Genomic DNA, 21428 nt, shown 5'->3' with positions numbered 1-21428 from the left:
TTCATTCTTATTTATCATTCTGAAGATGAATATCTTATAAATCAAGCCATCAATGAATGGTGTATACTTGCATATTATAAGCAAGGAATTACATTTGGGTAAATGTGTGTTTTTTCTATTTATTTTTATCCCTCAAAATACTTTTCCATATTTTTAAGAACTATTACGTTTCATAGAAGAATGATCTGTTTTAAAAAGTATATCTGGTTTAGTGACTATCTCTATTCATGAAATAAGGATGATAGTATTTAAGCTTTAAATGTCTATTGATATTTTAAAAATTAGTCACAGTACTTGCTCTTTTTTTGAACTATAAACTTTATTTGACAGACATACAACTTTTACCGCATGATAGAAGGGAGAGAGGGAGAGAAAGAGATAGAGTTTGGGGGGTGGAGAGAGAGACAGGGGTAGATATTTAAATATAAACATAGATTGCATGTGTTAATGGGTAAGTGTTTTTTTGTTTGTGTGTGTGTGTGTGTGTGCGTGTGTTTTTTTTTTTCCTATTCAGCCCTTCACTAACTAGACTTAAAATAGTGGAAAGGAAAGTACACAAAGAAAAGACTCTAAAACAGCGGTTCTCAACCTTCCTAATGTCACGACCCCTTAATACAGTTCCTCATGTTGTGGTGACCCCCAACCATCAAATTATTTTCGTTGCTACTCTATAACTGTAATTTTGCTACTGTTATGAATTGTAATGTAAATATCTTTTTGTTTTCCATGGTCTTAGGCAACCCGTGAAAGGGTCATTCGACCCCCAAAGGGGTCGCGACCCACAGGTTGAGAACCACTGCTCTAAACTTACATAAGCTGATGAACATAAGACATTGAATAATATGGAATGAAATCAAATTAAGTTTGGCTTGTTATAGCAAATGGTTTTTCAACTAACATTTTTAATATTGCTAAATAACTAAAAGGAATTGGTTCAGAAAAGGCAGATAATTTTACCTTCTTTAACAGGAATGGCCCATGAAATATGCCCCAAAGCACAGCCCTTGTTTTATTCATTGGCAAGACTATCCAACACCAGCATGCACGTCTACGTATCTAACATACAAGTATATGTATTTATACGTTATATTCCTTTCTCTGCCAAGCAACTGATTCTATTCTTAGATGAAACTTAAGTCTCATGTAGATCTACAGAAGCTGAGGAACAAGAAAGCATATCCCCTTTTAATAGTATAAAGTTCTTATTTTGCAATAAGTGGCCATAAAAGAAATAAAGGATTTCTAGATGAATGGATTTCTTACATAAGAAGAAAATGAACTTCTTCTGGTTTTATATCCTCTAAACTTTCCTAATAATATATAGGCTCCAGTGAAAGTCTGGCATTCTTTAATGATATAAATGGTCTGCAAAACGATCAGTTGTGCTGTTCTTTGGAACAACACTCTTGCTTTCAGATGAATTCAGGAAAAGAATAAAAACTAGCTAGCTAGTGAATTAAATCCACAGGATTGATTTCTTAAGCATGGGGTTTATGTGAAAACATATCCGAAGGGTTGTCTTTTTGCAGCCATTTGATACTACAAACATTTAGTTAAGAAGAAAAGAAATCAGCTGGAATATTTTTTTCTCACATGGGAAAAATTAGATCCATTCCATGGTATTTAAGATATTTCTGGTGGGTTGTATTTTCCTATTTGTCCTCTGTGGCATGACATCAACAAGCCTACTTTCTCAGTATGTCAAGACTCTGTCAAAATACAAAGCAATTTTGAAAACATATATTCTCCAGGTATTTCATTAGGTCATGTGAGGAGACTGAGAAGCCATAGCAAGTGTGCCTCTCACACGCACTGGTACCTCCTGCCTACCTCTCCCATTCCAAATCATGGCATGAGCATATTTTTTTATTGTAATGCTTGTAACGGGAAAAGATTACTTTTCATAAAAAGGAGAAAATAAGGATTTATGATAGTTCAGATTTCAGAAAGCTGCACAAGAGAAAGCAAATCCTCCTAGGACTGACTGGTCTTTCCAGTTTGAAATGTGATTCTAGCAGCTTTGTATCTGTCCTTAAAGTGGTAAACAAATTATTAGGCTTTCTACAAATCTTTCCAGAGTCTCAAAGTCACATGCCAATTCAATAATTAGAATTCTGGGTATGTGTTCATCCTTAAGTATATTACTATTATATCATGCTAAATGTAGGAATAAAGTAGATTAACAAAACAATCACTCTTATCATACTTCTACTTTTTAAAATTCCCCACATTAAACCTAATGATTATTACTGCTTCAAATATCTTTTGGATGATTTTTTTTTAAGTCCTTGCTTTTATGCTCAACTCTATGCATCACCAAGGGAAAGAATACTGTGATTAATAATTGTTATTACACACACACACACACACACACACACACACACACACATTTAGCTATATATTTAGTTTACAGACATGTAAAAACATTGTTCATTGTTTGTAATCTTTATAATTCACACAATAAGCATTTTCTGTCCACTTCAAGGCCCTCACAGTGCAGGGGACACAGGGGCAAAGACCCCAGTTGCTATAGGTTGCTAGGGGAGATAAGACACATCCAGAAATAATCATAACATAAAGAAGTATGAACAAATGCTATGAGAGCTATGTGAAGAAAAATCAAGCAAGTTGCAAGGGAAGTGGAGCTTCTGCCTGAGGTGACACTAAAGAGTGACTATGTAGTTATCTGGTCAAAGACTTGCTTGTCTTAATTGATTCTGGAAAGCTGAAAGAACTGACTTACTAGAAAGACATAAGAGTGTCTTATTGTGTGTGTGTGTGTGTGTGTACAAGGACATTTCTGATACCCCACGTAATGCACCCCTATCTAAACCTTGCTTTTATCTAGCAACACTAGTTATTTTGCTTAGCTAATATTATTATAGAAAAGCAAGTTTCCTATATGAGGGAATCCCTTTTTTCCTGAAGCAAAAGGACTTAGCTATAGTTGAGAAAAGAGTGGTAATTTTCACTATATATTGTATTTTGTGTTGAGAATCTAGCTATTTCTGGTGGATTAGTATATTTTTAAAAAGGCTTGCTACAGCTAGCTGCTTTTTTCAAAATGTTGTTTAGGTGACCAATTATGAAATTTAATTTAACTATTTTTTCATTCTCAGTTGGAAAGAAAAACAATACCAATTGTGCTAACCTACCATATCCAAGTGGGAAGACCTAGCAATATGAGAGGTTTAATCATGTTCTATTTCTATGTACACTTTATATATTTTAATTGATATAATTATATTGGGATATGTAAGTCATAGTAACTTTGCACAATTAGACCAAACACACTCCCACAAAAGAAACTCTCCATATGGAAGATGGGTAGAGGAACAGATTAAGAAAAGTTGGGATTTTGTGTGTTACTCTTACAGTTATTTTTATTATTATTTTAGTTTAACAAAATATTTTATTTTTAACATGCTTTTTAGTGTTTTTTTTCTTAAAAGTGGCCAAAAAGAGATGAGACTTCAAGTTGCCATGTTGACCATACCAACAATAAAACAAAAAACCAAAAGGGAAGAAGACAAAATACAATTCACTTTTAATTAAAATGAAAAATTAACAATCTAAACTTAACCATATACATTAATAATATTTCTAATTCAAAGATATACTTTCCTAAAGATATCATTCTACTTGAGATCTTTGGGCAGGTGGGTAGGAGCTAGCAGGAAAAAAAAGAGTAGCAAAAAGTTCAAAGAGTCTTACAAGAATTCCCATGTTTAAACGTGTGCAAAAGTTCACATATAATATACTGATGAGTGAATAGAAAAGGAAGCCAAGCTAAGTGTCTTCAATAAATTCAACTCCAAAATATATGAACACATACTAAAATAATACAGGTTACAAATAGAAACTTTAACAGTCATTCTATAGACTTTTTTACTTTGTTTCCTTATTAAGTTCCTAATTATCAGTAGGCATGATTCCAACATGTTATATTTGCTATAATCCATACATACTTCCAGAATAGGAAAACACAATTTGTGTATAAAAAAGAGAAATAATAGTAGTTTCTGTGTTTGTGTGTGTGTGTGTGTGTGTGTGTGTGTGAGAGAGAGAGAGAGAGAGAGAGAGAGAGAGAGAGAGAGAGAGAGAGAGAGATTGATTGATTGTAGGAGAGTGATGTCAGAATTGAGGCCAGGAAAAGGTACATATTCGGTGTGTGTGTATACATTTACTGCTATGTGTTAGACACTGCAATTTGAAGGGTAAATATGGGCTTTTAAAGGCTAAATTCATGATTAGTGTAAGCAGAAATGAAAAGCCAATGTTTTTCTCTGTTAATTATTCATCAAAAGCCTATACAAAAAGTTTAGCAACACCTGGCATTTTTGCCCTTTTATGAGCAACAAAAGCCCTCATTTCATTCAGGGTTTAGGTGTTTATTTTGTTTAAGATCTCAGTACACGTTCTAGACAAGAAAATAGAAGGGATAAATGAAATTCCATGCTTACTGATGTAAGTGCCATTCAAGACACTGTTATTACACTAAACTCAGTTAAGCTGGTTTTGAGTCACCCATAAAACCAATTAACAAGAAAACAGAACAAAAGGAAGGGCATCTTAAAACTCTCCTAATTAATTGAAATTTGCAATTGATAAGCAATTTTTCAACTCTACCATCCTTAGGAAATGTGGCTTCCAAATTGTGGGCTTCAAAAGCGTTTTCCTTCCAATTCTGAAAGCTGACCATTCTATTCTGTAACATGTGAGAACGTCTAGCCTTAGCAAGAAGTCATTCTTTTGATATGTGTTTATTAAATGAACAAATTAGAGTTGGGTCTTTTTATTTAATCGAAATTCAGCTAGTAAGACAGGTAAAGTAAATGAAACACTCCATAATCAGAGAAATTATGCTAACTACAAAACAAACACTGCTTAGGAAAGCACGTTTAAGAGTGCTCCAAGTCTGAAATGTCCAGGCCTCACTAAGTTCAGCTTTCTACCACACTCTGCAAGAGGACTCTGACCCAACTGTCCAAGGGCCCAAGATGCCTCTATTTTATTTCACAGTTCATTCATAATCAATATAAACAAACCACCAACCTTAATTCCAGCCAGCCGTCACAATATACCTTGGATCAGATCAATAAAGTCTGAAAGATAAACAGAAAAACATCCCGTAAATTAAGTCAACTGAATGATTTAGCCTCTTATTTTACTCAGGAGGAAGATGAAGTTACTTGGTTCCTTGTACCATAAGTTTACTGGCTGACAAAGACAGATTTACAATAGGGAGGTTTATATAGTTATAAAGCTTTAACCTTAAAATTATTGCTTAGATTTCACTTAAAAATATATTAGAGGACCAAATTAGGTCTCATTTTTATTTTTAGCAGTTTCTATTTGTTTCAAGTAGAACAACTCTTATGCTTATATTCTAAAATGTCAACCAAAAAATTTTCACAAATTATATACTCAATGTACTACCATTTCTCTTAAAAGATATTTAACTAAAAACAATAAAACTGATGCATTTGCCTCCTTAATCTGATTTAACATCCACAGTCTGCAGATTTTTAGTCCAAGATCAATAATCTATTTAAAGGCAAAAAAAGTCATGTAAGACAATAGCAATAGCAACCTATCAATCTTCCCGTTTCTTTCTTCTATCTAAGCCTTGCCACTAAATTATGCTGAGAGGCACATTGTCAAATGGAAGTAACAAAAAAGGTAAACCCAGAACAAAAGGAAACCCAAAACTTCTGTGCCAAAATCAGCCTGTGTTTTGGAGACAGTAAAGAAAATAACTTTAAAATAACATAGAGTGAGATTTATGACTGTTGCAGGGCACATCTATGACTAAATTGCCAATTCAAAACACAAGTTAGGTTCTGGAAATGTGTTTGTCTCTTGTAGAATATGTTCCACATGACATTGTTAAAAATGGTTCACTTTTAAAGGAGAACGAAAAGGAGGGGAAGGAAAACATTTTCCTAAAATAAGAGGAAAAATACTAGGAGAGTGGGAAGGACAGTGGTTCAACACACCGAGTGACTGTGTGCATGTTCATGTGCTTGTGCAAGGACACTATTGTGTGTGCAAGAGGTACACGTGGGGGAAAGAGTGCACGGAATGCCAGGAGATTAAAGACAGAGGACAAGTAATGGGCACGCTGCCTGTGTGTCCTGTGGGGGTTGACGGAAATAATTCTCCTTCTACCCTTCTAAATTCTCTGGCTTCTAACCTTCCAAATTCTCTAAATTTAATTAAAAAAATCAAATTAACATGAGACAGAATAACAGGAGAAAATGACCAGCTTTATTACGTATGCACACACAGGAACCGGGTTCCCTAAGAATCCAGAACCCAAGGACACATTGGTTAGTTGAGGCTTCTATGTCCTTTTGGATTAAAGAGAGGGAGGCAGAAGCCTGGGATTCCAAAGGGAATGCGGGCAATTCACAGGTAGACAGAAAGAGTAAACAAGCGCTTGCTGGGCCACCCAGGACAATGGGACTCAGGGGGGAGTCTAACAAACAGACTTTGCTTGGTTTCACCGGGGCTGCCCTATTTAGTTTGCAGGATGCTAAGATAATAGCTCCCTTCCTTTAATCAGGTTTTTCTATCTGAATTCCTTTAGGCAGGTAAGAAGGAGGGTTGAAGTTTCTTTCTGAGTCTTTTGTTTCTTAAAAGTAACCATCTTAAAATCATCAATATTCCAAAAAGCATATTTTGGGGTGGCAAACTCTGCTTCTACTCAGCGCATGTTAACCATGTTGATTATTCATCATCATCCCCCAAGAGAAGGCAGTTCCCTAGTTGCTTGGAGCCACAGAAAGACTACACAGAACTGCGTATTTGTTTGTGTGCAGTTTTACGCCTCAGTTTATCACAGTCATTTCTTGCTAAGAGCTTCTTGACATACTAGATCAATATCCTGATATTTTAATATTCTTTTAAGTAATTGGATTTTATCTTTTCTATGTGCGCTTCCAAATATTTGCTTTCATAGTAAAAACACAATGATACTTGTGAAGTTCTTCAAAAGTCAGGCTACTGTTCCCCACCACTGTCCCCCATCCTGGCCCCATCTCCCAAAACTTCCAGTTTACTCTTTTTTTCAATACAGCCATGAGTCAAATACAAACTTTATCTAAAATATGAACGCTGTTTTAGCTATGCAAACCTTGTATTTGAATGCATAAACGTAGCAAGATGTTCAGCACACAGAAGAGTGTCAATAAATATTTGTTAAATTAATGAAGGCACATCGTGTTGTACTTTTCTGATGCTGTGTCAAATTTAAAGAAAATTCCCCTTTTTTTCCACAGAATTAAAAAAAAAAAAATCCCATCCTTGCCCCACTTGACTTGCATAGGAAACAATGAATGGGAACAAACTTTTGAGGGAGAAGAGGTATTTATGTTTGACCTGGTGGACTCAAGCTGTCTGGATGTTTGTTTGTTTACTTGCTTTTCTTGTCTTCAGGCAAGCGCTTCCATTTGCGGCACCAAGAGCAGCTGCTTTGTAAATAACTCTCTAGACCCTCCTCCCCCAACCCCCCAACCCAGTTATTGAGCAAATAGGTACAAAGAGAATGAAGATGTATGTTGCCCTAAGGCTCAATCCTCACTGAGAACATCTGCCATTTCAAACACATTTCAAACATCAAGACCTTTTGTGTGGTATCTTGCTAAACAATGCCCGAATCATAACTCAAATGAAATTCTTATCAATAGGATTCAGTATCTGCTTCCAGGCAGTTTAACTTATCAGCATAGTAAAAGCACCACCTTTCTATCCTCTAAGTCTCTTTCTCCACACCAAAATGTCAGAAAATAAGCTTGAGGGTTAATTGGCCAAGGCTTCTTTTTTTCTTTTCTCCAATGAGAAATGATCTCATACATATATATCATAAGTCATATTGTGACGGTCAGGTCAAATTATAAACCTATATGCAGATAAAGTATGCCTGATTACACATCACAAGGAATAAAAATGGAAAATATCAGACATATTTTAGTTTTTAGATTTTCAAGGTCAATTGTCAATGAAAAGTGACCTTTCACGCTTCCCGTGTTTCTCTCTTATTAATATTACATGAGTCTTAATTCATAGAAACCCTTACTGCTTGACTAATAGAAAAGTTACCACTCGAGTTTCAATTTACAGATACAAATGTAGGGAACACTGCACTTGCAAGGCAAATTAAAAATCAATTCTATTTTTTAAATAAATGTGTCTTTATGTGTTTATAATCTTTATATTTTTTATAATACAGAGAAGTATTTTTTTAATAGCATTTGTTTAGTATGTCAGGGATCCACAGTTCTTTGACATCAAAAAGCTTACTTCGAATCTAGTGGAACAGAGGTGGTGATGAAAAAGACAAAAGACAAAAAAAGGCCATGACACAGAGCAGCACGGGCCTGTTGTCACAAAGAAATGCCAGCAAAGAGCTATGGGAGATCAAAAGGAAAAAACAACAACCCTAAATCCTGTTAGATAAGGATTCACAGAAGGTGCATTTGAGTTGGGCTTTGAAAGAGGCAAAAGATTTTGACAGGTGGAGATGGAATGTGAAGGAGACCAACCAGACAATGGACTCAACAGAAACAAAGTAATGAAACAAGAAAAAAACAAGGAATGTCTGAAAAAACTCCTGCAGTCCTACCTGGCTAGAGTGTGACACACAAGAATAGCATTAACTGAGTGAAAGGCTACATTGGGTATGTATAGGGAGTAATGACCTTGAATGACAAGCTGAGGAGACTGTAAAATTAAATATGTTCAATTTTGTATGCTAAAGTGAATGACTAAAGGTTTTATATCCAACAATGAGAACATTTAATCCGACAACAGTGTGTAGATTGAATCAGAGATGAGCTTAAAAGAGAATAGGCCTTCCCCTTCAGAAGTCCATGTGAATGGTAATGAAGAGTCAACTCAGGTAGAGACAGTGTCAACACAAAGGAGGAAGAGAGCTCCAACTGCTGCATAGGTGAGTGTCCTAATTCATCCGGGCTGCCATAACACAATACCATAGACTAGGTGAGTTAAACAATAGAAATGTAGTTTCTCACAGCTGTGGAGGCTGGAAATCTGAGATCAGGATGCCAGCTTAGTCTGGTTCTGGTAAGAGCCCTCTCTTCCTGACCTGTAGACAGTCACCTTCTCGCTGTGTCTTCACATGGTCACTGTCAAATTAGGGTCCTACCTTTGTGATCTTATTTAACATTACCTCCTAAAAGCCTTATCTCAAAATACAAGTTCAAGTGTCCTACAGGATAATCAAGGGAAGGTATATCAGACAACGAAGCAATTCACGGAGGGTATGACTTTATGTGATATGGAAGACAGTGAAATCTTATTTAAAATTAAAACAAAACAAAAAGGAATGAAAATTGTGGTGATATAATTAGGCTAAAATACATTAATATGGAATCAGAAGTGTATGTGCATGTTCCAACCATAGAATTAGATTGTCTAGCCAGCACACATTATTGTAATATTTAATCACACTTTGCCTTGATAGATAGCTATAATATGAATACAGTACTGGCTGTGTGTAAGCCCATATTATTCTTAATGAGTGCCATATCCTGTCTGCCCAGACTGTGGGTGGCTCTGGGTCAGTGACCCAGCAAATCCATGTTTGTATCTCAATCACTTAATGTAGTATATGGCTCAAAGTCAGGGATATATAAATGTGGAATGAGTCACCCCCCCCGGAAAAAGAGGCTGAGTCATGGGCACTCCAACTAATTTCACCTCTAGACTTCGTATTATTCATATAAAACAACATCATAGGAAGCTAGGCGCGAGCTAGGTATGCTTTTTAATGGAATGTTCTGTACTCTGACATGTTTGCTGTAGCTGCTGTAACAATGGAGGAAATAGAGGATAAGGTTAAAAAGGACGAGTTCCATGCTGGGAAATTATACCTAATTCACCCATCAACTGTCACAGCACAGGAAAAAAACTAACTAGATGATGCAGGAACTAGAAATAATAATAGGTACACATTTAAAGTTAATAACTTTCAAATGCCTTGGTCATGGAATTTGTCTTATGAAAACTCTAGTACAGTGAGTCCTCACCTAATGTTGTCATAGGTTCTTGGAAGTATATCATAGGCTAATTGGTATAAACAAGAGTTCCTAGAGCATATTTCTGGTCATAAAAATATCACCAAACTTCTAAATAAAAACAAAAACTCTTCTAATATTAAACATTGAAATAAATGTGAGCTATATATACATTTAAGGGAGATGAATAAAATCAAGTAATAGAATGATTTTTCCAACCCTCTGATTCCATTTCAGGGTCAAGGGTGGCTAGAGAGTATCATGGCAGCTCAGGGTGCAAGGTGGGACGCAACCCTGGATAGGATACTGTTCCATCGAAGGGCATACTCACACATACCCACACCCACTCAGACTGGGGCAGTTTAGAAACAGTTTACCTAACATACACATTTTTGGGATATGGGAAGAAAACAAAGTACCCAGTTTGAACAAAACAAGTTTGAACTAAGCAAGTCCACTTATATGTGGATTTTTTCAATAAATACATACAATACTGCAAATGTATTGTATCTTCCTTATGAATTTTTTTTGGGGGGATCTGTGAGCTGTTCATCATTTATTCTTTATTAAGAAATGGCCTATCCAAAAGGAATGATGTGGGTGTGTTCAAACCAGGTTGCTTCTACTTTTTCATTGTAATTAATTCTTTACATCATCCTCTTATTCCTCTTAACACATTCGGGGCACAACATATTATCTTCTAGGTCTGGGTATGGGAAAGTGCAGGCCGGTGACAGGAAGAGAGAGATCATCTTTTTAGGTGTGTCAGGCACCCATGGCTGACCTGCATAGAACAGCAGGCAAACCCAACCTTGTGTGTCTGCCAAGAGAGGTCTGCCATGGACCACACACCACCTGACACCAGAGGTGTGTGTGCAGCAGAAAGTTCTCAGCAGAAACAGGAATGGGACATGAATTCACAGCCTTTGGTTGAATGGCTCTTTCAGCAAGTCTTGCCCATGCTGCCAACATGGCTTCCTGAGCTGAAGTTATCACCTCAACTCTATTGGTCATATCCTCTCTCTCACTCATCTTACAACTTTTGTTACTCCTTGCTCTCTTGGTCACCATCTTGCATTTCTTTGAACTTGATTGCAGTGTGTCCTCTTGGTTTTCGTCAGAGTAAGCATGTTCCTTTAGCCTCAGATAAAGGTCTGTTTTCTTGCCATCGGTACTCAGATTAAATTGTTGGCACCAGTTCCGCAAAGTGTCCCAATGCACTTTATTCATTGAAGGCAAAATGGTTGGCAAGGGGAGGATTGGTTTGGGGCAAGCTTTGAACTGTTCACACATTTGAGGAAGATAAACTTTATCATCTGTCCTAGGAGTCCCCAGGTTTGCTTCCGAGATTGAAGAAATGCTTGGTTCCATTTGATGTTCTTCATTAGGTTGCTCATTAACTGGAACCAATGTGAGAATCACACTTCCTTCATCTAATTCATCCTCAAAGAAATCCTTTTTTGCAGCTATCAAAATTTGAGCTTGCCATTCGCAGGAACACACACTCAGAGGACAGCAAAGCCAGCACAGTGGAGGGCACCTTCAGTTTACTCCTTTTAACCTCCTTATGAAATTTTTAATAACATTTTTTTCTAGCTTACTTTATTATAAGAATACAGTATATAAGACATATACAAAATATACATTAATCGATTGTTTATGTCATGGTAAGGCTTCTAGTCAGCAGTAGGATATTAGTAGTTAAAATTTGGGAAGATTCAAAAGTTATACACTGAGATATCTGGTCAAGATGGAGGAGTAGGTAAATGCTGTGCTTACCTCCTCACATGACCACATCAAAATTACAACTAATCTACAAAACAAACATCATTGAGAATCACCTGAAGTCTAGTTGAACCAAAGCCCTACAACTATGGACATACAGAAAAAGCAAGCTGGAGACTGGTAGGAATGGTGGAGATGCATGTGGCAGTTAAAAATTGGGAGGGATATCTCAGCTGCAGAGGTCCATCATGGAGAAGTGAGGGGTCCAAGCCCCACAACAAGTTCTACAGCCCAGGGTTCCAGTGCAAAGTGTGAGAAGTTCCCATAACCTCTGGCTGTGAAAACCAGCAGAGATCATGGCTAAGTGAGTCAAAGGGCAGCTGCAGTCCCAGGAAATCCTTCTAAAAGGCCTGTGCATAGACTTGATTGCTGATGGACTCACTCGCTTTGAGCTCTAGCACTGGGGCAGCAGTTCAATAGGTGCCAGGGACATATGGTGAGTTACTGAATTGTCTGGCTTAGGGTGAGGGCTGGAGGGTCGCTTTTTCCCAGAGAGAAGAGCTGGTAGAAGCCATTGTTCACTTGTTGAGCCCTCTACCATTCCAGTGTGCAGACACAGGCAGGCGCTATATCTGAGTCTCCATTAAACTAGTAATCACCTTTTGCCTGCCCTGCCCTAGTGATTCCCTGAGAATCTGCCCCATCCAAATTTCAGGCACTACCAAGCCTCTTCCAGTGGCTTCTCCTTATAAATGGCCTGCCGTGCCTCATGCTATGGACTTTCCTAAAAATCTCTCAAAGGTTCACAACACCCAAACAAGCAGCATCTGGCTTCAGCATGTCCTGTACCTCGGGCTGAGCAGCCCCAAGCCTGGCACTAGCAACAGCATGCCTTGGTTTATAGCTTGCTTTCTCAAGCCACCTCCAAGCCCAGCACAGGTGGTGGCCATATGCAGACTGCTTTGTAGCTCATGCCAGGTGGCCCTGGGAATGGCAGGCACATGCTGGGGCTGAATTTGGCCTACAGCGGGGCCCCTCCCAGAAGGCCCTGAGGCTGGCACTCCTGGTGGCTAGCTTCAGACCCAGCGAGAACATCACTCAGCTGCCTCTGGGAATGACACACCCAAAGGGAACACTCAGCAGGCACCAGAGCCCTGTTAAAGCAAACCCTGCTCTGGATGGTCAGCCACTGCACAACAGCTCCTCCACTGTAGTCATGCCCAGGTGTTGCAATCAATAAGCCTGGGGGTGGGGGGGGTCAATCCCTCCTAGTGATGTGCAAACAGCAACCAGGCTCAACTACAACAGTAGGCCACAAGCAACTCACACAGGGGATGCACCTGGAGTACCCAGTTCAGTCACCAGGAAGACTGTGCCACGGAGCCCCTCAGCACACCTACTAAGACAAAAAGGTATAGCAGTCCTACCTAATACATAGAAACAAACACAGGGAGACAGCCAAAGTGGGGAGACAAAGAAACAAGTCCCAAACAAAAAGCAAAACAAAGCTCTAGAAAAGAGCTAAACAAAATGCAACAAGGGATCTACCAGATACAGGGTTCAAAGCACTGGTTATAAGGATGCTCAGTGAACTCAGGGAGAAATTCAACAGAGACAAGAAACATAAAAAATGGAGTTAGAAAATATAAAAAAGAACCAGTCAGAAATATGGACTACAATAACTGAAATGAACAGCACATTAGAGAGAATCAACAGTAGATTAAACAGAGGATTACATCAGCAATTTAGAAGGTAGCAGAAAATACCCAAACAGAACAGCAAAGACAAATAAATTGAATCTAAAAAATAAAGATAGTTTAAGGGGCCTTTGGGACAACATCAAGCATACCAACATTCACATCATAAGGGGAGAAGGAAAAGGGAGAGCAAGAAATTGAAAACCTATTTAAAGAAATAATGATGAAAGACTTCTCTAACCTGGTGAAGGACATAGATATACAGGAAGCACAGAGTCCCAGACAAGTGAACCCAAAGAAGTAGGCCAACACCAAGACACATCATAATTACTATGACAAAGGCTAAAGACAAAGATAGAATCTTAAAAGCAGCAAGAGAAAAGCATTTATTTACCTACAAGGGGGCTCCTATAAGACTGTCAACTGATTACTCAACAGAAATTTTGCAGGCCAGAAGGGCACTGGCATGAAATAGTCGAAGTGATGAAAAGTAAGGACCTACAACCAAGATTACTCCAGCAAAGCTATCATTTATAATTGAAGGACAGATAAAGAGCTTCCCAGACAAGAAAAAGTTAAAGGAGCTTACCAACACTAAACCAGAATTATAAAGAATCTTAGAGAGACTTCCTTAAGACAAAAAAAAAAGGGGAAAAAAAAGATAAAAAATATGAATAAAATGTCAATAACTACATATCTATCAACAATTACTTTCAACGTAAATGAGTTAAATGCTCCAATCAAAAGATAGGGTGGCTGAATGTATAAGAAAACAAGACCCTTACATATGCTACTTAGAAGAGACTCACTTTAGAGAGAAAGACACACACACACTGAAAGTAAAGGGATGGAAAAAAGATATTTCATGAAAATGAAAACAAACAAGCTGGGGTTGCAAATACTATACCAGACAAAATAGACTTTAAAATAAAGGCTATAATAAGAGAAAATGAAGGACCCAGTAATCCCACTTCAGGATATCGAGCTGAAGAAACCCAAGCTGCTTTGAGGGGACATGTGCATCTCTATGTTCATTGCAACATTGTTTACAATGGCCAAGATATGGAGGCAGTTTGGGTGTCCGCTGATAGATGAATGGATAAAGAGTAGGTGGTACATATATACAATGAAATATTGCTCAACAAGGGATGGGAATGGGTTCTTGCCACCTGTGGAGGCAAGAATGGACCTGGAGGGTATTGTGCTGAGTGGAGTGTCAGACAGAGAAAGACAGATGCAATGTGATTTCACTTATATGTGGAATCGAAAGAAAATAGACAAACAAAACAGAAACAGACTCACAGATACAGAGAACATTTTCATAGTTGCCAGAAGAGAGGGGGTTTGCAGGGCAGGGTGAAAAAGGTAAAGGGATTAAGAAGTACATATTGGTAGTTACAAAATAGTCATGGGGATGTAAAGTACAGCACAGGGAATATAGTCAATAATATGGTAATGACTATGTATATTGTCAGGTCGGTATTAGACTAGTCAGGGAGATTACTTCTTAAATTATATAAATATCTAAGCACTATGCTGTACACTTGAAATTAATATAAAATAATATTGAATGTCAACTGTAATTGAAAATTTTAAAAAGGGAGGAAAGGTGAAGGGGAATAAGAGGTTTAAATTCCCAGGCATAAAACAAATAAGTGATGGAGATGTAATGTACAGCATAGGGAATATATTCAACAATATTGTGATAGCATAGTCCAGTGTCAGATGGTTACTGGACTTATCATGGTTAACATTTATTTAGTTATATTAATGTTTAATAATTATTATGTACACTTGAAACAAATATAACATTGTATGTTAGTTATATTTTAATAAAAATATTTTTTTAAAGTTATTATATGCAGAGTTTTTTACTGTGAAGAAGGGTTGGCACCTCTAACCTCTGCGTTTCAAAGGTCAGCTGTATATATTTTTTCCATATTTTGTTTTTAAGTTAGGACACTGCTGGTTTTGCCTCACTGTGTAATTCCTTAAGGAATTCTGGCATATTCAAATTCAAGCAGAAACAATATGGGTAATCATACTTTGGAAAAGCTGTAAGAAAATGAATGAAAAATTTTTTGAAACGAAAAGAGCACAGTCTCCTGCAGTTCTTTCTCTAAGTACTTCGATTAGGAGAAAATTTTTGGAAGATGGCAGTATTCATTTCTTAAACTTTTCACTGGCACTGACAAAGGTCAATGGCGAAAAGGTCTTTCATATTCTCATCCTAGGTCCTTTTGATTTTTCTTCTTTGTAATTTTTATTTTATCAATGGTAGGCATATAAATAGTTTAAAAAGTTAACTTACTTTTTCAAAGCCTATGATAAAACAGAGCGATAAGATGCATGAGTTATTTGAAACATACAATGTATCTAAATAACACCATATTTATTCTGATAATAAAATAGTACAATTGAGTGATGATTGTACTGAAAAAACCAATAAGCTTATTTTTTTGCAGTATGAAAGCCTATCTGCTCACTCAAATCACTAGTTTTTAAAATCTGAGGTTTCCTTTGAAATGGCTTTATAGTAAAGTGAATGCATTATTAATTATTTGTTCTAAATCTTTAGTGGAGCACCATCTCATTAATACTTGGATTTATAACTGAGATTGGAAGTGGCGTGGGATATACATGGGGCACTCACTCATCAAGCAGGCAGTAAGTTTCTTGGGTCTAATATCAGGATGTCTTTTCAGATTAACGCCACCCCTAGATTTTCTCCAATCAGAAAGTACACATTCTCCTAGCCCTACCAAGAGGTGATTTTGTCATCCTAGTGAAACCTAAGTCTCAAAGTAATGTACAGCTCTAGGCAAACCTTGAACAGTAGAGTAAATCTGTTCCCCAAAGCTGTAATTTCCTGAAAACTCCAGTAAGGCACTAACAAGCCAAATCGGAGCATCCCACACATTTCTGGACCCACTTCTCTGAGACAGGCTTTCTTCAGGGTAAAGCCAGGGGTATTTAATTCTTACATATGTTATTACAACTTATTCCCAGCATAATTTAATTACATGAATAAAAAATTGCCAATCTCAAAAAGAGGTATAAAAGGATTGACTTCAGAACTATTTATTATAAAGAACATTTTCATCCATTTTAATATTCTTGCTGCATTTCATGTTATTGTATATATGACGGACCAAAAAAGAGGTCAGAATTTATACAGAACAATGGGAAATTGTATGTCTGGAACAAATGGAGCTGAAGCAAAAATTAGGGTTTCCTGTAAGTCTAAAAGCATTGATGTAGGAAACAGATCTGCTGTTACCATATGCTAAATATTAAGTACTTTCTCAGACTCCATCATCCCTCAACTACACTAACTAAGGGATAAAGCTTTAATTTCCCCCAACGTAGCACTGGACCAAAAAGCAGTATAGTGGAATGAAAATAGCTTCAATTAACAATACATCTTTTCCCTATAATTCACATAGGTAGTCCTATATGCAGACATTTTTTCAACCATTTTTCCAGCCATTTATTGAAATCTACAAGGAAAATATTACAAGTTTGGGTTAAATTCCTAATCTGGCCTATTTAATCTTTAGTATAAATGAACTGCTGCATAGCTAAAAGGAATGTTTATGGCCCTACTGTGATCCCAGACACAGCCTCGTCATTATTTTACTCTAAGACTGTTTCCCCAGCAAATGGAGTGCACTTGGGAGTAAGGGCTTCATTCTTTTAACTAATGATTTTTGAATACCTGCTTCATGGCGAGCCATTTTCTAGGGACTGAGATATAATGGTGGCCAGTGAGTTACCCACTAGGTTCCTGCCCTGTTGGAAACTGCATTCCTCTATTGGAACACAAAAGAGAGGGATGACTGCTAGGAGGGAAACAAAGCAGGGGAAGGGGTTGGGGGAAGGAATGGGGAGTTGGGAGCTTTCTCCATTTCCAATTTCAGCAGCAAGAAAGAAGTAGAAGATGAAATTACATTTATCAACGTCAGAGAACTAGAGCCTCACCTGGTGCCCTTTCAAAGTAGAACATTTCAACCAGCAGATTCCTGACCTACATCTATCCTTGAGCTAAAAAGTGCAAATGCAACACGTTCATGTGAATTCTGAAAGTGCACAAAACATGCACTGTGGGGACTAGTGTGGGGTTTTAGTCCTAGACTCGGTGCCAACACTACAACTAACATCCTACATTCACAGGGCTTTAAGTTATTGCACGCATAGTCTTGATTAATCCTGTAAACTAAGATGCTTCTGTTGACCTAGATTTAGTTGGATCTCAGGCATGACACCTGTTTCCCAATGAAAGGTAATCTTTCGTAATGGGCTGTCCTCAATTGTTAGCTTGCCAAAGTGTCAAATGTCATGTAAGGAAGAAAATAATCAAGAGACAAAGGAAAACAAATGGCCTGCAGTGAAATGTGTCCAGATAATAACATGTGCTTCATTTCTAAACTTTTGACATAATTTTAAAAAAAAGTTACAGACGGTGGGATCTCTCATCAATGCATAATGAACTGATAAAATCTCGCTTGTGCCAGGCACAAATTCTTTACAATATACCACCAACAGAATCCCTGTTGGCACATATATCTTCAACCAGTTAGCGGAGAAGGAAATAAGCTTTGACAGCAGTCAGGTGACTCACATGAAGACAGCCAGAACTAGCCTTACAGCAGGTCACCTTGTCACTTCTCAGCACACTCGGCACTTGATGGACCTAGTGCCACAGCAGAGTAACTATATACACTCTTTAGCAGCTAGAGAAAGTCAACAGGCCTCTCCCTGTGTGTAATGAGGAAGCCAATTACCAACTTCGGCTGTGTGTGTGTCACAGTCACAGTCGTGCTGCACAATTGCTATTGTATTTCCATCTGCCAGTTTCATTGTGCCTTTGGGAACAGAGCCAAAAGATTGCAGTTCTTTCACAAGAATTTTTTTTAGCTAATAGCTGACAAGGAACATTTAAATGATTGAGAAGGCATTATTTTCTAGTCATCCCCAATCAAGAAGTCCAAGTTGCGAAAAAGGCAGAGTGAAAACACCAGATAAGTTATTTCCTGACTTGCAGTAACTTGTTCCCAAGTAGATTTACTGAGAAAGATAAGATTCAGTGTAAGGATGCATCAAAGAAACTGCTTTGACTTCCTGGTGGTGAAATGTAAACGACTGACCACCTATCAGTAAATGTTCCCTGGTGTAAAAATGCTTCCCGCTGCACTCATGCACTCAGGAGCAATCAGTTCATGGCGTTAACAGTCGACATAAATGGCACCCACAGAGCTAAAATCATTTTTTTCCAAATCGAATGAATTTTTCTTTATATCATATTTAGGATCAGAGGGTGTAAGGTCCTTATTTTTATATTTGAAAAAGAGAATCAAGCTTCAGGAGATTAAAGGAATGTCTTAAGGTCACCTAAGTTGTCAAAAATACAGTGAGGTCCAGCCCCAAGCTTCCTGACGCGATGATAACCTGGGTCAAGCTAAGGGGACTGGCGGAAAACGGTGCATAATCAATCTTCTGGAAGGGCTCTGAGGCCTGTACGAAAATCTCTCCCAGCTGTCACCCACCTTTCCAGGCTCCATGCATTCTGCTAATCTTCCCCACCATAAAAAAGATGGTTAAAAGTAAATGGTGTGTGCTCTCTGAAGGCAAAAGACATGCTGACATGACTTGGAAATGTTTCAAAAGATTACCACAAATGCTAGCATTTCTATACGGCAAACTAAACAGTGAATTATGACATTTGGGCCTCAGATCCCAAAATGCACTTTTTTACTTGTATATAAACAGGAACGAAAATAGGTAGGCTATACCAACAAAATGTAGTAATTTCAAGAAACTTTTTTTAACAAAAAAAATGCCATTGAATCTGGGTATAAGTACTAGTAATAAAATCAACATTATAACAAGTTACACTTTTCAATTCTGGGAGTTTTCTCTTCTTTTAGATGTAGCGCACTTTTCTGTATTATTACATTTACTTTAATGAACTTGCATTATATCCAATAATAAACAATACAAGCAAAATAACCTTTATAAAATATTTTTTCTCTGTAACATCATAAACTCCATAAGAACCAAAGTTCATGTATGCTAGCTGTCTTTATTTATATTATATTGTGAGCTAGTAAATGCTTAATAACAAAGGAGAGGATAGGTTTAGAACTAAAACATACCCAAATTCTAAGTTCTGAATAAAAATCTAATATCACACCCCCCTTTATTTGCAAAACCTAAAGACAACCTGGCTTCATAGTTAAGGGACTTAAGTCCAGGATTTTCATGTCTATGTTGGTATAACACTTCCCCTTTCTTCTTCTGGAGCTGCATACACATTTTTCATGGGAACCAATTTTATATGCTCTAGGTGGAGTTGACTACACACAATCCAATCCACCAGCCTCAGCCATAGGACAGCACAGGTCCATCAGGGATTCCATTCTATGGACACGCTGATTGGTTGGGAGCTGAGAATTCAGGACAAACGAGGCTGGGGTGAACACTGGTGCACAACAGAAAGACTTATGCCCCAGCTGCAGGAAGTGCTGTCACCAAAGGATGCTCAGTGTTGGGCCCCTTCAGAGACTGCCTCCCTTCCCTACATACTCCACATCCAACAATGGATCCAAGCAGGGGTGTAAAGACCCAGCCATCTTCACCCAACGGCAGGCCACTCTGAAAAGCATTCTCTCATCGGCATCTGCTGTCTTTGGGCTTGCAAAGCAGCTGCATTTCTCCCTCTGCTCACTCCAGTCTCCTTCTCTCTTGCGCAGACATGGATCCCAATAAATATCCTGTAAGCTAAATTCGGTCCTAGAATTGGCCAAACAGAAAGCCAGTATGTGACACAGGCCAAAAGGGGTCTTCCTCAATATGTGAATGCAGCATGGGGCACAGTCTCTTTTCTTCTGTGTTAACTATATGTTACAATCATGGAAGCCTGTAGCTGCTGTTATCTATCTTTCACCATGGAGAGAAAGCCTCGAGATGAAGTAGAACACGGGAATAAAGAGAAAACGAGAGGGTAGAGGCAGAAAGGGAGGAATGGAGGGAGGGAAAGAGAAAGAGAAGGAGGCAGAGAGAGAGAAAAAGGAGAGGAGGAACACAACGATCATGTGAGAGCAAGACTGGTGTAATGATTACACTGAAAACCTGAACCCTTCCATCCCAGTACCAGTAGCATTTCTAGATATTTTTATTTTAGTTTAAACTCATCTAAGTTTTTTTTTTTTACTTATATGTGAAAGATCATAATTATGATGGGCAAATACTGATAGCAAATGTTAATTATTAAGCCCAAATAATTTGTTTTGACTGATCTATAAAGCAGGTTCATGTTTGGTCAACGCCTCCCCTTGGACTATAACATCAGCAAGTGATAAAGAAAAGAAAAAGCTTTAGATCGTCTCAATTTCAAATTACATTTTTAAGCAAAAAAATATGTTATTCCAACAACAAATAAAGCAATGCCAACCTTTAACGATATTTGAATATTTTACCAGGTATCTACAGACTCAACCAGCAATTTAACACTATTCAAAATTTAATGCAGAAGAACAAAAAGTATACAATAGTCTTATTGTTCCTTGTGTAAACTAGAACCTAGTAATTTACCTCCAAATGGAATAAAAGGTTGCAGTTAATAAAGCCAATTGGTTATAGCACTAAGAGGAGTCTACTAATTTAGAAGACACATTATTATGTTCTAAAGTTCCATTTTTCCCTTCTAAGGAAGACTCATCTTTGACAGTATATTATCACACTTTCCCTTTGAGATAGTGATTGTCTACTGATTTTAAGTTTCATTAACTGCTCTTAGTCATGGGTATACTTCATTAAAAGGCTATCAGCTATTTCAGTATGTATATTATTAACGAATGGTGAGAAAAATTGTGAGGGCCGGCCGAGTGGTGCGATGGTTAAGAACTGGCTTGGGACACCAGAGGGCCCCGGTTCGGATCCCACATATGAGGGCCAGTGACACTGC

The 21428-nt window shown here is 37.7% G+C and overlaps 1 protein-coding gene and 1 pseudogene across 21 annotated transcripts in view; both read right to left on the bottom strand.

The window, feature by feature from the left end:
* MAP2 (microtubule associated protein 2) overlaps positions 1-21428 on the bottom strand; it is a 274645-nt gene that overhangs the window by 193556 nt on the left and 59661 nt on the right. For all 21 annotated transcript variants that reach the window (XM_019656879.1, XM_019656881.1, XM_019656874.1 and 18 more), the window contains exon 2: positions 5056-5105. The gene's annotated coding sequence lies outside the window, so the exon portion shown is untranslated. The remainder of the gene's footprint in view (positions 1-5055; positions 5106-21428) is intronic.
* Positions 10619-19851, bottom strand: LOC109390427 (developmental pluripotency-associated protein 2 pseudogene; annotated as a pseudogene).

This window comes from Hipposideros armiger, unplaced genomic scaffold (assembly GCF_001890085.2).
Source record: "Hipposideros armiger isolate ML-2016 unplaced genomic scaffold, ASM189008v1 scaffold_268, whole genome shotgun sequence".
NCBI classification, from domain to species: Eukaryota; Metazoa; Chordata; class Mammalia; order Chiroptera; family Hipposideridae; genus Hipposideros; species Hipposideros armiger.
This window is presented reverse-complemented; position numbering and strand designations above follow the sequence as displayed.